The following is a 16,545-nucleotide window of genomic DNA, read 5'->3' on the forward strand; positions in this document are numbered from 1 at the left end:
ACAAATGACTGCCTCATTTTTCGTAACAATAGATTTGTTTTTGACAATGAGTGTGATACTAAAAACTCCATGTTTGAAGTGAAGTCAAAACAACAATGCAAGATTTTATTGTTGTGTAGAATTACATTATTTGTTCGTTTTCGTCTTCAATGACTCAAAAGTTTCGGAAAGCAATTTTGCTCCAAAGTTTAGATTCTGATTTTTTATTTATTTATTTTTTTTACTGCGAAGAGTTTCTTTGGTGGTAAAATACTTTATAAGACGACTAAAAGTGGCTGGAGAGAATTTTGTTTGCAAAAGTATTTTGATGGCATCCCGAATGTCAGCAATTTTTTTGTCCCCACTTATGATAGTTGCAAAACGAAACTAGTGTTCTTCTTTCGTGGTGCATCCCTATTGGTGCCACTTGAGAATTTCGAGCCCCCACGCCACCAGGTCGAGGCACCTGAGACCTAAAATGATGTGAATTGCACTACGGACTTAATTTTGCCGACAGATTCCAAGCCAAATAGATACCCAAGTAATCATTATTAATGTGCCACATAATCATGACAAATGGATGCTGACGATTTTCTGCTCTTACATCATCTTGAAAACCCACCGACGCGTTCGTCGGGTTTGAACTCGCCAACAGAACAGGCGAACGAGGTCAACGCTTGCCACGACGCCATCCAGACGGATTATTCTTACGAATTAAATGCAGAAAAGTGTCTAAAGATTTAAATATCCATTTAAATTACTTTAAACCTTGACCAGTGGGGAAAATTTCTTCTGTAGGAGTTCAGTTTCGCTTCTAAATTCACATTGCCACGTTGCCTTTTAATTTCTTTCATGGGTCAGAAGTGAATTTGAATATGAACGAGCTCTAACGGGAGAAAACTAGCTTCTATTATCTAGTCGGTGTAGCCGCCATACGGTTTTGGGGACGTTCTAGCTACCTGAGGTGAGGAGCCTGTGTTCAGCAACGTTAGGGATGCAGGATTTGCAAGTTTCCATGCACAGGGACTTTCTATTTTTTTGTCCCCTTTGAATGATCAATAAGTTATGCATTAATGCTTACTAAATCAAGCATGTTAACCATAGCACGCATAACATTTATACCCACTTTAATTATTAGTACATTCATGCGAAAGAATAGTGACAAATTTTTTTTTTCAAGAAATCTGAAAACAGTTCAACATATATTATAGAAAATTTGTCTTTCCTCAGAAATTCTGGGTGCCCGTGTAATAATGTGAGCAGAGACCGATCAAGCCAAACTGATGCCCAGGTCCTGGTAAAATTTAGCGCCTCTCTCACAAAAGGGAATCTGCACATTTTCAAAGCAGTCGTTTCAAAAAAAAAAAAAAAAAAACCTCTCGAAGAAAGACTGAAATTTACATTATTTTGGTGCCACTAAAATTGTGGTGCCCAGGTCCATGGACCGACAGAACCGTGCGCTTACCAGGCCCTAAATATGGGCCTGTAGGAATGTTTGCTTGAGCCTTCAGATCAGGTGCCTGAGCAGAAAATGCCTTGACTAAATAAAAATATGGATCATGGATGAAACATGTTGTCGAACCTCCTTGCGATCTCCTATTAAAACATTTATGTACCCTTGGTTGCCAAAAAGGGCACAGGGATGACTTCTAGGACTGAACTGGAGAAAAATCGTTTGGATTCAGCGTAATGGGAGAACTCTCTCTGGTGCATCGAGTCAGTGACTCGATGCACCAGTACAATCAGCAGCAGACCTTTTGGGAGGTCAAGAGGAGGCGAATGCCCCTCCTCCTGGCTTTTATAGAATGAGAAATCAATGTACATTTTGTTATTTTTTGATAGATGTATTGGGTAATTAACCTCCCCCCCCCGCCCAGGACGATTTTGAAATGACGTCGGCGATTAGCATTTCATTTGAAAAGCATCTATTTTTCATATAAATATGAAAAAAAAAACAGATTCTTTTTTTTTTTAAATACTAAGCACTTTTCATAATGCTCTCAAAAAGTTAACTTTTCTGAGTCGGACAGGACAATTTAAGTATTCCTGTAGTTTTTAATTGTTCCAAGAAAATGACGCCACAAACGAAGAAAAGTGGTTTTTTTACTGTTTTCGGTAGAATTTGCACTGAATATGAACCATTTGCCCCCCCCTCCCCCCCGGAAAAACTCGAAATGACGTGCCAGATTCTAGGTTTTCTTAAAGATGGCGGATAAAAATTGATCCCTATATCTGAGGACTCATGGAGTCTTTATTGAAATATCCTTCCCATTTCCTCTCTCAGCGACTAACTGTCGGATAACCAAAAGAAACAGGAAACTGAAAAGAGGGAAACAGTGAGGGATCGAACGCGCCCTTCACTGCTGTCTATTTAGGGAAGAGAAGCGAAGGTCAAAGGCTCGCTCTAGTACGCTTTGACATTTCGTCGTTTCTGAAGAAGAAGCACTCTTCACGCCACATTTTTTTTTGTCTCTCTCTCTCTCTCTCTCTCTCTTCCTCTCCATTCCATTCTTCATCCATGCGCGCCGGCTCAGCATCGTTAAAAAAAATAAATACATGAAAAAAAATTTAGAGAGATCAGCAAACAGCGCGTGTAAAGTGGGTGGCCAGATCGTTACAGACACGACGGAGCCTGTATCCCTTGGAAAGAAAAAATTCCGATCTCCCTCATTTCTAATAACAGTTCGTTCTTCTCTGTTCCGAGAAAATGGGTTTCGAAAAAAATGTGTCTTTCAAGCAATTCATCAGATTTGTGAGGGTCGTTATTTCTCAGGATTTATTTATTTTTTGCTTTGAGAACTTGTTATAGATCCACACATTTTTTTGTCCTTCCCGGATTTGTTTTTATTTATGCTCAGGCTCATATAAAACGTGTTTTAAACATTTATTTAAACCCATATAACAGGGTTGCCCACCCTGGGGGGGGGGGCATGGCGCAGACTGCGCCATCGAAATTTTTAGGGGATTATTTTGACGGGTATTTTTCTCACTTTTTTTTGGGGGGGGGCTCTTCGTGATATTTAAAGGGGGTGCTCCCTTGCTCTTGGGGGGCACCCCTGTATAGAAAGCTGTAATATTGTCAATGTTGAAAATTTTTATATAGGTAATTTTTTCCGAATATTTTTAAACTTTTGTTCTTCGAATTAAAATTTAGTGCTTCAATTTCGATTTCAAAGCCATTGATTTATTCTCTCGTTAGCTAGCATCAGAGCGATTTTGTCCCCTTCCTTTCTTAGTTTTAGCATCTAATTTTAATTTACTAAAAAGTTTGGAAAATTTCTTATCTTTATAACATTAGGAGTAGCAACAATTAGCAGTAGTTTTCCTAATAGCAAAATTTTCCCCCGATACAAATTATTCATTTTCTGTAGATAAATTTCTGAAACATTTGGTGTCTTTCATCAAATTTTACAGCTACAGCCTTCTTATAACAACAAAACTAAAATATGGTGCAAGAATAGGCGTCTATTTTGCGAAGTAGGGAACAGAGCAAACTAAATACATCCATAAATCATGGAACATCTTTAGCAGTAAGGGCGGATCCAGAAATTGTTCAAGGAGGGGGGGGGGGTGATTGTTTTTTACTCTTTACTCTTCAATTTCTTAAATCTTTCGAAGGAATGAACTAAACCCCATCGTCCCTTATGTAATCAAAGGTGTCCTACGGTTGTGTTTCTTTCGAAAAATATCCAGGGTTAACCTTTGGACCTATCCCTAGTATCATTTAAGGGCGTATAAAATTGAGACTTTGAAACTTCATTTTCGAAAAAAAAAATCCTGTAGAAAGTTCTGGTCCCTATCCCCAGAGTAATAAGAGATGAGCTACGATTGCATTTTCAAGACTTCAGTTCCGTAAGAATTCCGGGAAACAGCTTCCTTTCTTCTAACACCATCGAAGACTATGTAAAATTGCGTTTTTGGAACTTTAATATCGAAAATATACCCGAAGAAAGTTCCTGCATCTTGGCTCAAGGAGGGGGAGATCGCACCTCCCTTGTATCCGTCCTTGTTTAGCAGTCCTCTTAATTTTTCGGCTGCATTTAATGTCTCCAAGTTTTAATGGAAGGGAGAAGATGTTTTTTCCACTTTGCAGTCTATGCTTTGAACTGCTCTCCTGATGTTCTTCGTCGACATTAGATTTTTCTTTTTAAAGAACTACATAGCAAAGCTTTATAAAAGAATGAGATTAAATAATGTGTAGCTGTAAATTTAGTCGAAAGTACACTTTCATGTTGACCACTGTTGCATTATCCATTTCAACATTACTATTAATTACTATCGAAGTTAATAACGGAACTAATTTTTAAAAAAATCATTTAAATTTTGACGTCTTGAATTCAAATTACGTTTTTCGCAATCACGAATTGCGATAAGACCCTACTCGTTGGGTTTCTTGTTTCTACAAATGGAATGGAATGGAAATGACCAAGAGATTTGCACCCGCCTCATAGCGACTGGTGATTTTCTAGAATAGGTAATAAGAGGCATATCGATAAAAAAAGAAAGGGTGATTAAGGATGCGGTAATACAGATTGGTAAGGATTTTATGGCGGGCATCCACCAGTATACTTATTATAAAGATTATTTACAGCGCATAACGTTAAGATTTATTTTTATTTCTTATCAATCACAAATGATAGGAATTAGTAATCTGGAAATGTTGTATTTGGATTAAGTTTTGCTGTTTAAGTTCATCTACATAGGTGTTTCCCTCCCCCCCCCCCCCAAAAAAAACCATTATTTTACTTTAAAAAAAAACTTTTTTTTAATATAAAGCCTGCACTAGTTAAGCCCTGAAAAAAAAATATGTGAATACAATCAAACGACAAACGAATTGTAACTATGACAACGAAAACTTCGTCTTCTAAATAAATATCAAAAACAATTGTTGTCATGGTAATCTAAAAAATCAGAGCATCCTCAACTTTGGTCAAGTGGGGATAAAAAACAATTCTTGATTGCTCAAAAATATAGGGCAGAGGAGAAAGCTTTCTGATTTTTATTATGGAAATGATTTTTTGTTCCTTAGTTGTTTAATTGCTTGTTTTCGTCTCTTACCCTCAGGGCCCGACTAATACTTTTAAGGACACTGGGCATGCATTTTTTTGGTGCCCCCCTCCCCCCCCGTCACGCTTACCCTATATAGTGAAGTAACAAATATATTGGCTTTTTTTTTTAAATTGACGAAAGAGGTTAAAGTTTTAACAAGATTATTTTTTTTCTATATTTTGAGATTTAATAGTGTCACCTTGCTATAGTGCATTACGAAGTTGCTCCCATTTTTTAAAACTTTTGCTACAGATTTGGTGCCTTGGACTCGGGACCCACCTGCCCGCGTTTTAATATGCCCCTGCTTATCCTGTACTTCCGAACTGGTTGGTTTGTAATGTAATAATGTAAATCTGACCTATTAGGGATAAATACCGGGATAGTCCTAGTTGATGTCTGTTATTTCACATTTTTCTTGTGTGTTTAATTAACACTTTTTTTTTTTTTTTTTTGCGCTGTGAAGGGGTTTCTCTGCAGCCTTAAAGTAGCTATTTTCTGTACTTTCTGGACAATTTGTGCTTTATTTATGTTGATTTTTAATTGCATGTGTTTGCACAAATCATTTTAGATTATTTTTCATTCGTGAAGTATAATCTAGAGAAAAATCATTCACACAACACAGTTCATATAATTAACAAGGAAAACAATTAGCCATTATATACATAAATTTTATTTCAGTTTAACAATAATGCATAACAAACTCGAAACCTATTTAGTGTAGCCCGTATGCAAAATAACAGTCACTGAAACAAAACTGTGAAAAAATTCCGCCACAAAGGAATACAACTGCCAAAATAGAAATAGTTTAGCAGTGAAGAGATCGGCATGCCACAGTCATAAAAAAAGCACCGCTGAATTCAGATTGGAGCTAATGATAGGATTCTGCAAATCCTCCCTGAAGAAGATAAAATATCTTAAAAGCCTTTTTCTGAATATAAAGATTTTTTGCGGAAACTGGTTTTACATTTTAACCCTTACATTAATGAAAGCCCTTATTTTCTCAGATTAATTGCATTCTCTTCACAACCATTTTTTCCCTCTTGACAAAAGCACTAATAAATAAATACTGAAACACATTTCGTGATCGTTTTCCGAAATGGCGCTTGTTGCGAAGTCCCAAATGTGCTCAAGATGATCTCACGACTGAATTCAACGTTGCCACTAAAACATTTCGAACAGCGCAGTGTTTCTTCTTCACAGCATTTTCTTTTTTGTTCGATTCCTCAGTCAGAACAGTTTTTAGCAGTACTTGCGTTCATCCTACTTTTGCAAACAGTACCGCAATGATTGTTGCTATTTTAGCTGCCTTTTCGAAAGTGCTTACTATAGTACGCAACATTGTCCCGGACACGTTCAAGTGGCGTCTAAAACAATCACTTTTCACTTTAACGGTAAGAAAAATCAACACATTCAGATAGTAAGAAAATATGAGTGATGTTAAAAACTTGAAATCTCTTTTTTTTTTCTTCTTTTTAAAACTCATGCAGTTAGACAAAACGTGCAAAACTCATCTATAAATGTCTCATTAGTAACATCTTCCGAAAGGAAAATTAAATCAGCAACTTTCGAGTTTCTAAGGTACTTGCAAAGAAATGTAAATCACCTATTACTGCACTGTATTTGGTATTTACAGCTGTCTATTTCTTTATGAACTGTATTTTACGCTATTATATATATGCATTTTTATGTTATTTAGAAAAATTAATCAAATGCAATCATGATTCGAAAGCTTGCGATGGTTACCAATTCGAAAACGGTTACGGTCCATTGTTTTCCTCGTTCTTCCTGTGATATTTTTCAAACTACATAGAAGCTATGCAGTACGTATATATTTGTTAAGATCAGACAATTTTTGTGAGTTCGTGTTATCGTTCGACAAAAATCGGGGAAGCAAATATATGCGCAAATGGAACATGAGCTGATACTGTGAAGTAGTTTTTCCTTGAATTTCTCAGTAAAATCCTTCAGTTAAATTTTACGCGTAAATTATCAGTGCAAGACAAAACTGTCGTTCGAATGGGGTTGTTTCCATCAGTCAGAAGTATTACTTTTAGTCACTAAAGTTGATGGAATGAACAAAAAAAGAAAAAAAGAAAAAAAAAAAAACATGGACCTAGAAAAAAACTTTTATTTTTAAAAGCGTTTAATTTTAATTATTTTTTTAAATGTCCGATTTTTCAAATAAGGCGTGGGATCTTAATGACGACACTAGTGATGCACTTTGGCGCGCTGAATGCTTACGCTTGCTGTATAGCATATCGTTGCCAGTTCATGTGAGTAAAGAAGGGAATTAAATATCGCGCTCTGCGCTAATGCCATCAATGAATAGCATTTCATCACTTGTGATGTCATGTGCAGAAGAGTAAAAAATGAATTTCATTATGCACACCAATTAAAATAATTGTTAAAAAATTGTCAAATTATTTTTTAAAAATGGTCAAACCCCATATTTTTAAGCATGCTCTTTCAGAAAAAAAAAATACTTCGAAACTTCGGAAACGACCCCATTGCAAAAATAAATAAAAATTAAGAAACAACTCGGTTAGAACATTGTCCACTTAGGACGCGATATCCATGGAATAAAAACGAATACCGTTTCAACCGAGACTTTCAAATTTAAAAAAAAAGCTGTTAAAAGTTTTAAAACTAAATAGTGTTTTATATCTGCAAAAAAACAGAGGATTAGGGAATCATTTAACCTTTATGTAATGACACCAACTTCTTCATCCGTTGAACATCTTGATTTCGCGTTGAAAGAAACGGCGAAACTTACCATAAAACTATTTAGTTTCCAAGAACTGCTTCCGAATTTTTAAATTTCTTTTAAGTTATCCATTCGAATGCCAATTGACAGTGCTAAATATTATTTGATTTTCCAAGCGCAGTTTTTCCCCCTTTTTGCTTTTTATGCGGCAAAACATGATCGACATTTGAGTATTTGAAATACGATTTAAACTTGGATGGGAAAAAAACAAACGTTTCTATTTGCGTTTTTAGGTAGTCAGATGCATCTTTCAATGAAATAATCTCTATTTTATCGGAAGCAAAGACAAAGATGATAATATCTAGTATCTTCTGTGACGTACAAAACTAGTCGGTCTTCAGTAACTCTTTTGTTGAAGATTGCATAGTATTTATATGAGGTGCAGTTATAGTAGCACCCCATGTCTGAGATTGATTGCAAAATATTTACATTCACAATACAAAGCGAAGTGCGCTAATGTAAATCATCACATTGCAGATCAGAAATTAAAGGCTGTTTTGAGTTTCCCTAAATTACAGCTTGCTATCTTGGTTGGTGGAAAGAATTCACTGATAAAACGAGTGAACAGCATTGGACGATATATAGGGAGTGAAATTTCCGTAGAGGTCCAATACGGCATTGAGCTTTAATGGTCCCTGGGCATGGAAATGCCCACTTTATCCATCTTTCGAAGGGTGGAAATGTTGTGCACCGGTGACGTCAGTGTCGTGACTCGAGCGAGGCGTCTTTTTCCGGAAACGTTCAAAACTGGCATCTGAAAAGAAGAAAATTTGAGTTTCTCTGACAAAATGCAACACAATTAGAACAGCATATAATCATCAATAATGATTTTTGTCAAATTTATACAAACTTATCATTAACTAGAAAATCATCCGTCAAGGTAAAACGGGTGAAAATTGCTTCTATATTTGAACGAAGCCATTGCCTGTTTGGTGATATTTTGATAGTTGAAATTTTAACCCTAACTCCAGTGGATTAACCCTAAACTCCAATAGTTCATTGGCTGGCCACTTTTTCGTTTTGTTCACTTCCCTGAAATGACAGTCTTACCAGTAAAACAGTTAAGTTACCGGATCCAGTTCAGCCTTGTCACAATAAAGCCTTTCCCTACATGTTAAACATTACCAAATATATTATCATCCTGTGGCGCGAGTTTCATTGTTGAAACGCGCGTTACTCGATCATCGGCTATTATATATATGAAGATACTCAATTACGAAACCATGTGTGTTAAACAACGGTGCCTCTAGGAAGCATGCGTTAAAATGATATCGTAGTGTCTTGTCTGAGAAAAAATTGAATTTTTTAAATAAACACTTATTTTAGCGAGATAGACGCGTAATTTCAATATGCAACGGAAGTGACGACGTAAATCGTAGTCAGCCTTTTTTTCCATACAGCAAAAACTACAAAAGTTTACTTTTGGTAACTTTTGCTATGATCATGTACAGGGGTTCCCCCCCCCCCCCCAATATCAAGGACGCATCCCTAAATACCACAAAGGCCCCTTAAATCGGGAGACCGCCAAAAAAGAGGAAAATACCCCCAAAACATCCCCACCCCTAAAAAGGAGGTGCGTTCCCCTGTCATTGCCAGGGATCATATATGTCAGGGAGCTGTCAGAAGTGCAATTTAAACTTTTCTAAAGGCTTTTCATAAAATAAATACTCCTTACGTATTCTTATAAGCATTCACGAGTAAGGTTCAAGGCCCTAGTTTGACTACCAACCCTTTCTCTTCTAATATCGCAAACCTGGAGGCATGAAGAAAGCTCCACGTTTTCATAAAAAGTGAATACGATAAATAAATAAAAGTTTCTTAAAAATGTAGAATGTGGAGCAACAATTTTTAATGAATAATTCATCACTTCAGTGAAAATTTATTAATGTGAACTGCTATCAGGTTTGATGATTTTAAACATTGGGTCCAGAGTCTTTCTTTTATGGTCATTTTAAAGCATCGTAAAAATCCTATAGTTGAAATGAGTTTCCAAAAAAAAGAAAAGAAAACGAAGAGGCGAATTTAAACTACTCAACTAACAAACGAGAAGATTTCTTCTGGTCTCGAAACGATTTTTTTTTTTTAAATATAAGCTTCAGGTTTTAGTACATTTCGTAGAAAGTATATTGAAGAGAGTACAACTGGACTGAAAATTGTCTTGATGAACGTAGTCCCTTGTGAAATCAACGTTGGATTCAAAAGCAATATTTTAAACTTTTAAATACGTTGTTGAAATGTAAAAAGAAGCATGATTCGTTAAAAAAGGCTGGGTGAGATTCATGTTTTATGATTCATGTTTTATGCAATTGATGCGTTTAAGTGTTTTTTCTCCAGTTTATGAATAACAACAAAAATGTGGAATGTTTAATAAAACTGAAAAATGCAGTATACGAAGTTTTCAAAGAGGATATTTGGCGAATTATGGGCTAAGGCGAAGTAAATTTGGCGGTAAAAAGATAGTATGCCATTTCCAATAGCATTCGAGTCGATAACTTCAACAAAGAAGCGTCAAATGTTCAATACGTGTTACGTCAAGAAATTGTTTTCAGTTTAAATAGCAGGTACGAATGTTTGCATGTAAGTTCATAAATCATTTTTCTGACAAAATACCTAATTTTTCTGAAAAAATACCTATCTCTGACTACGCATAGAAAAAATTGATAAGTTCTTTAGTGTTTATATTGAAGTGTTCTTAAGCAGTTTTCAAACAAATGTCGAAAAAAGCTATAAAAATAACTAATGTCTATTCTTCAAAAAATTTTCTAAGTAATAAACGTCTGTGATACATGTATAGTTTAAATTTAAATAATACACCTACCTCAGATTATCAAATCGCTTTTTTCCCGTAAAAGTCCGTTTTCCTATTAAATTTTATGAATCAATCTATTGATATTTATGTGATCCATTTGAATATTCTGTGAGTTATATTTAAGTGTTATTAAAACTTCAGTTTAGAGTGCAAACTTTGTTGAATGTGTCTTTACTCATAGCCATATTCTAAATTTTATACTAATTGAAATAAAATCAAGAGTTCAATATTGTAGATAAATTTGTTTTACTTGCGAGAATACCATATTTCATTTAACTAAAAGTAGATAAACTTGGATCAACATCAGATAAACTTGGGAAGTTTAAGCATTATTTTAATTTTGGCGCAATAAATTTTACAAGTGTGTAACATAGAGATATCTAAGCATTTATCATATCATAGTTGAAACTGAGAATGCGTAATACAAGAACTATTACACACTTGACACAAAACTTATTACGCCAAAATGAGAATAATGGTTGAACTTCCCATGTTGATCTAATGTTGATCCAATTTAATCTACCCTTAGTGAAATGAAATACGGTATTTCGCAAGTAAAATAAATTTATCTACACTATTGAACTCTTGATTTATTTCAACTAGTATAAAATTTAGAATATGATCATAAGTTTCACATTTACAAAGTTTGCACTTTAAACTTTTAGTTTCCTGATGATGATTGTTCTAACTTTAAATCCGGAGTGGTAAAGCATTTGTACCAGAAGTACTTTTTTCTTCAGAATTTATGTTGAAATAATGTACCCTGTCGATTCTGGATCTTCGAAACTGACAATTTTGCAGCCATTTATACCTCACTGATTCTAAGGAAATATCTGAACATAGCTCTGAGCGAACGATATATGTTTTAACCTTGACAACAATTTGTTTTTAATGGATATGGCTGCCCCCGAGCTTAAAAGGTTAAGCATGAGAAGTGTGGAACAAAATCCAGTAACTGAAATGTTAACGGTTACGAACAGTAATCACAGTTCAGTAACTTGACCATTATAGAATTTAAGTATTCCTTTATAAAAACAAAGAAATATTGTGTTTCACTGAATAGAGAAATCGCGTTGAAGTTCAGCTTCGGTATAAACATGCTCCATAGACATGGGCTCCGCAATATTTTTCTGTCCAATTGAAGATAAAATTGTAGTAAACCCTATCTTTAAAAATTAAATTCTAATCAGTGTATCATCGTAATTGAGTTAAGGCCCATTTCTTGATAGTTTATTTTCTTGTCACTTTTTTTTTCTTCTTCTTTTTTCCCCACATTTACGTATTTTCTTGAGTTGGTGAAACATGAAGTAGTAGAATTTTCCAGATTAGTACTTCTTTCCTCGTCTCCCTTTGTGGCAGGACCGCCGAGAGTCAGAATTTATACTACATACTTCGATCCTGCTTAGTGGCCTCTCAGTCGCTGTAGAAGTGTATCTGACTACAGCCAGGTATTAAAGACACACAATGAATGGGGAAATAGCTCATAATGTGAAAGCCGTAATTTTTTTTTGTTTTCAATGTTAAATACGTATGGCAATAATAACTGCAATTATCTTTCTGCGTAAAAGTAAAATGTTAACATATACTGCATTTCAAAATGTTAAGTTCAGGTTCTCTAGTTCACTTTCATTTTTTATTCAAATTTTGAGTTTTTGATTGAGAATAAGAGCTTATTTTTGGGCAGAAATATTTTTAATTAAAAGTCCCTTTCTTAAGAAATAATCCGAGAATTCTCTGCAGCCTTAAAATAGCTATTTTCTGTACTTTCTGGACAATTTGTGCTTTATTTATGTTGATTTTTAATTGCATGTGTTTGCACAAATCATTTTAGATTATTTTTCATTCGTGAAGTATAATCTAGAGAAAAATCATTCACACAACACAGTTCATATAATTAACAAGGAAAACAATTAGCCATTATATACATAAATTTTATTAAGAAATAATCCGAGAAAAGTCCATTTATTAGGAATTTTTAGCTTTTATTTTGGAGGAATAAATCAATCTATCTGCAAAAAAAAAAAAAAAAGTTTTTCATTTTAACGTTAATTTTTAATTCTGAGAAGTGAGGGGCCAAGGCTCTTTTACTTTTGGAAGTGATCGGGGCAGGTGCCTTCTTTGCCCCCTGTACGAACCGCTCATGGATTGAGAGTGGCGATTTGACGCTCTCTGGCATAGTGTTGGGGAATGGGAGGGAGAGGAGAAGAAATATTTAGTGTTGTATTTTCAGACTCGGTTCTATACGAAAAATTCAGAGGTCCGACTTTTCTAGTGACCTTTTCACCAACATATTCTCAACATATTCGTCAGGTTTCATGTTTGCCTGGAAACACAAGTCAACTAATTTTTGAAATCGATACTCCATTACCTAATGTTACGAAAAATTGTGCCTTAAAAATTGAAAGCAAATAAATGCAAAGATGAAACAAATTATGAATAAATTATTCAAATTCATTAATGAAGTATGAAATCACTTAAAATAAGATCACTTAAAAGAGTAAAAACACTTAGGTAAATAGGAATCATTACATCAGCCTACTATAACTATTTTTTAATAAAAACGAACTAAATATTATTCCTGAATTGACAAAATTTGCACGTGGAACCGATATGTACAGTGGTTGAAAAATAATATTTTTTAAAACTTATCTGTGTTTTTTAAGAAAGCAAATGCACATTTACATCAAATTTAGCAGAGTAGGTTGATAACGATATATTGTTTTCAGCTTTGTTTATCAAATCGTAAAAGAAAATGGAAGGGTTAATTGGATAATTCTGTCAATTGGATTTCGGATATTCGGAGCTATATCACTTGATTTTTTTTTTCAAGTAAAGAATTGAATATAGCATGTTTTTGTTCCCAAACTTGATATTTCACTAACGCGCGTCAACTCTAGCTATTGATAATTACAACGCTGTGCAATCTCAAAGCGCACAAGCATCACACGAACGGAGACTTAAGTCGCGCAGATCAGATAAATAACCTGACTTCATCAGAGCGTTTTACGTGGATGATGCACGCAATATCACCGGTAAGAAAAGTGAAGACGAAAATTAAACACCCATTCCACAAATCCGCAATCATGAGAGATGCCGAAAACAAAAGGAACGGAAACCTGTTCGATTTCCGACTCTTTGCAGAGATGATGGGGCAGAGGGCAACGGACCACTCACCTCAGATTAAACTGGACGAATTTTTTAAAGCAAGACTGGTTACAATGATCAGGAAACCTCTCCAGGACTTGTTTTTAAAGGTTAAAACAGGGGCATTAATGCAAAGGATGTTGCGTGCCTTGTATGCAGACAAGAGTATAGGTTAGAAAAATTGCCTCTTTATTATTATCTGAGGTTTAAAGTGGCTGTGCAATCAATGGCAAAGTTCTTCTGAGAATGCTGTTTAGTATTCTGGGAATTCGTGGCAGTTTTCTTTATTATTGGCTACATCCTCTTGATTCATTTAAATTTGAATATCCGCGTGCAAAAGATATATATTGATCAGGTTATGGCCTTTTCTCCATTACGAAAGATACTAAGTATTTTTATTGTCATTTTTTTACTTTTCATTTGCAGACAATTTTTTTTGAAACACTTATTCCATTGATTTAGTTGCATTTTTAACCTTCAATATCCAGTGATGCCACATTTGGTCTGTTTAAAAGGTCGTTTCAATTACAGGATCTTTTTCTTTTTTTGTTATTTACGTAATAGTTTACAAGGTAATGTGGCCAACTACTTAGACAAGGTTTTATTTGCCGTAAAAACCAGGAGAGTAGTTCTAGTTTCAAATGAGGAAGCTTCTGGCCAGTTAACGCATAAAGCATGCACTTATGCATGCTTTACATGCGTATAAGTGCATGTAAAGCATGCACTTATTAAAAAACACTAGTATGCCCTTATTTCTCTTCCAATGTTTGTTGATCTTTTCGCATTACCATCCCCTTCTCTCATAATCTGATGGTTTCCAGGACCTTCTTGTGCGGCTAATATTGCTACAACAATAAATTCTGGGTTGTTGAGCTCTCTCTCTCTCTCCCTCCCACGCTGCGCCCCTGCAGATGCCGAAACGAAATTTGTAAACTATGATTACAACTTCCTAGGATTATACTACAATATTTCTTCCTTAAAAAAACATTACGTAAAGCAGAGAAAAGAGGAAGAAATTTGCAATCTATACGAAATCTCAATAAATGCTTCAAGTGCATTCACAAATAAATTTTCCTTCTTTTTAGTCTTTTTCAACAGAAATGAATGAAATATCAACAAGTAAAACATCATACATTTAAATTTCAATACAAAATCAAACTGTGATAGAACGCCTGTTATTCGTTCCTACAGGCACGAACTCAAGTTCGAACAACAAAAAATAGAATAATTGGACAAGTAACGTAAATGAGGTTCTTCACTGTACTGGGGAGTTGAAAAAAATATTTTTTATACCTAACTGATATTCTTAAGAAAGTAAATGTACATTTACATCAAACTTAGGAGAGAGTAGGTTGATAACCATGCAGTGATCTTATTGTTTTCGGATTTGTTTACTACATCTTAAAAGAAAATGATCTGGATAATTGGATCATTCGGTTAATTGGATATCGGATAAAATGAGCTGTACATTAATCATTTCATTCTTTTACGTAAAGAATTAAATATAGCATGTTTTAAAGTGATCAATACAACTTCCAACCTCAGAAAGCGCGACTGGAAATGTGTTGAGATTGTCATGCATGGTAGTGAAGCATATGTCATTGTGTTTGCTTCCTGTCAGAAACAGCCATGGGTAAGAACAACAACGAGAGAGATCTAGAAAAGAGTTCTTCTCTTTTCTGTGATTGAAATTCAACTCCTGCGTTATCCCTGAGTCTCCGGAAGAGAGCAGAGAGAACAAAACATGTTCACTCATCCAGCAGGGGCTGGAGGATTGCAAGGATGCGGGCAAGGTTCGCGGAAGGGAAGATGTAAAGGAGGAAAAAAAAGAAAAGAAAATAATGTGGCAGTTTGCCTATCGCCTGCCATATTCTTTCTTGGGGCACGTGTGACACTTTGTTGCTACCGCTGTCTTTTCCGTGAAAAGCAATACTTGCTGATGACAACCCGTGTCGGTCGAGGAACTGAAAGCGCTACAGCAGCTTCAAGCACGAGGCCAAGTTTGAAATCAGAGGGCTCGTTTAGTGTAGCCTAAGTTATACGCTTCTTGTCAGAAGGTTTCTCACCTAATATTAAATAGAAAAATTGATGGATTTTTCGTTGAATGAGTTTTACGGACACTGATGTGTGGCGCCATCGGTACAAGCCCAAGTAGGGAAGGACGTCGACTCAGGAAACTTGTGGTGCTCCAGCATACTCTAAAACATGAATTAATTGTACTTTTGTTCCAAAAAAAAAACTTTCGTATACTTTGTTAAAACTAACAGCCTACGGCGGCTCGTGTATCCAACATGCAGCAGAGGTGCACACTGCCTACGACGGTCTGCTTCGTTGATTCGCCCCTTATTGCCACCTGCAACGGTACATTAATAAATGAACAGTACATTAATTTTCAGCGTATGCGCATCTGTAGAACCTTCCGTTGCCAGTCCGGCTCGCACCTAAAATCATTAACTCGAACCATTCAAAGATCGAAGCACTGCCGCTTCAAGCAGAAAAGAGGGAGAGAAATTATAAGCCACAAAGAGGCCACAATTTGGCAGAGGCAGCCTTGGGAAAGAAAATCTGAGGAAGGAAAATCGCCCGCTGCCAATAACCGACGATAGAAACGTCCATGAGAATTGACATTTTAATATCTTCGTTAATTAAAGTCGAAGAAAAACGAAAACTGCCCAAACATGATGTCTGGAAAATTATGAATCTATCAATACCTGGTTCGGTCGTCAAATTTCTGACCTTTCGGAGGAAATTAGAGTGACATACATGCATTGATAGATAGATACATAGATACTCTCTAATT

At 35.4% G+C, this 16,545-nt stretch overlaps 2 protein-coding genes across 2 annotated transcripts in view; one reads left to right on the forward strand and one right to left on the reverse strand.

The window, feature by feature from the left end:
* Window positions 1-16,545, forward strand: part of LOC129223163 (N-acetylgalactosamine kinase-like) — a 105,868-nt gene that overhangs the window by 63,569 nt on the left and 25,754 nt on the right. The window lies entirely within an intron of this gene.
* LOC129221976 (uncharacterized) overlaps window positions 5,683-16,545 on the reverse strand; it is a 98,293-nt gene continuing 87,430 nt past the window's right edge. The window contains exon 3 of the mRNA XM_054856384.1: window positions 5,683-8,546. The gene's annotated coding sequence lies outside the window, so the exon portion shown is untranslated. The remainder of the gene's footprint in view (window positions 8,547-16,545) is intronic.

The sequence above is a fragment of the Uloborus diversus genome, chromosome 5 (genome assembly GCF_026930045.1).
Source record: "Uloborus diversus isolate 005 chromosome 5, Udiv.v.3.1, whole genome shotgun sequence".
Lineage (NCBI taxonomy): Eukaryota > Metazoa > Arthropoda > Arachnida > Araneae > Uloboridae > Uloborus > Uloborus diversus.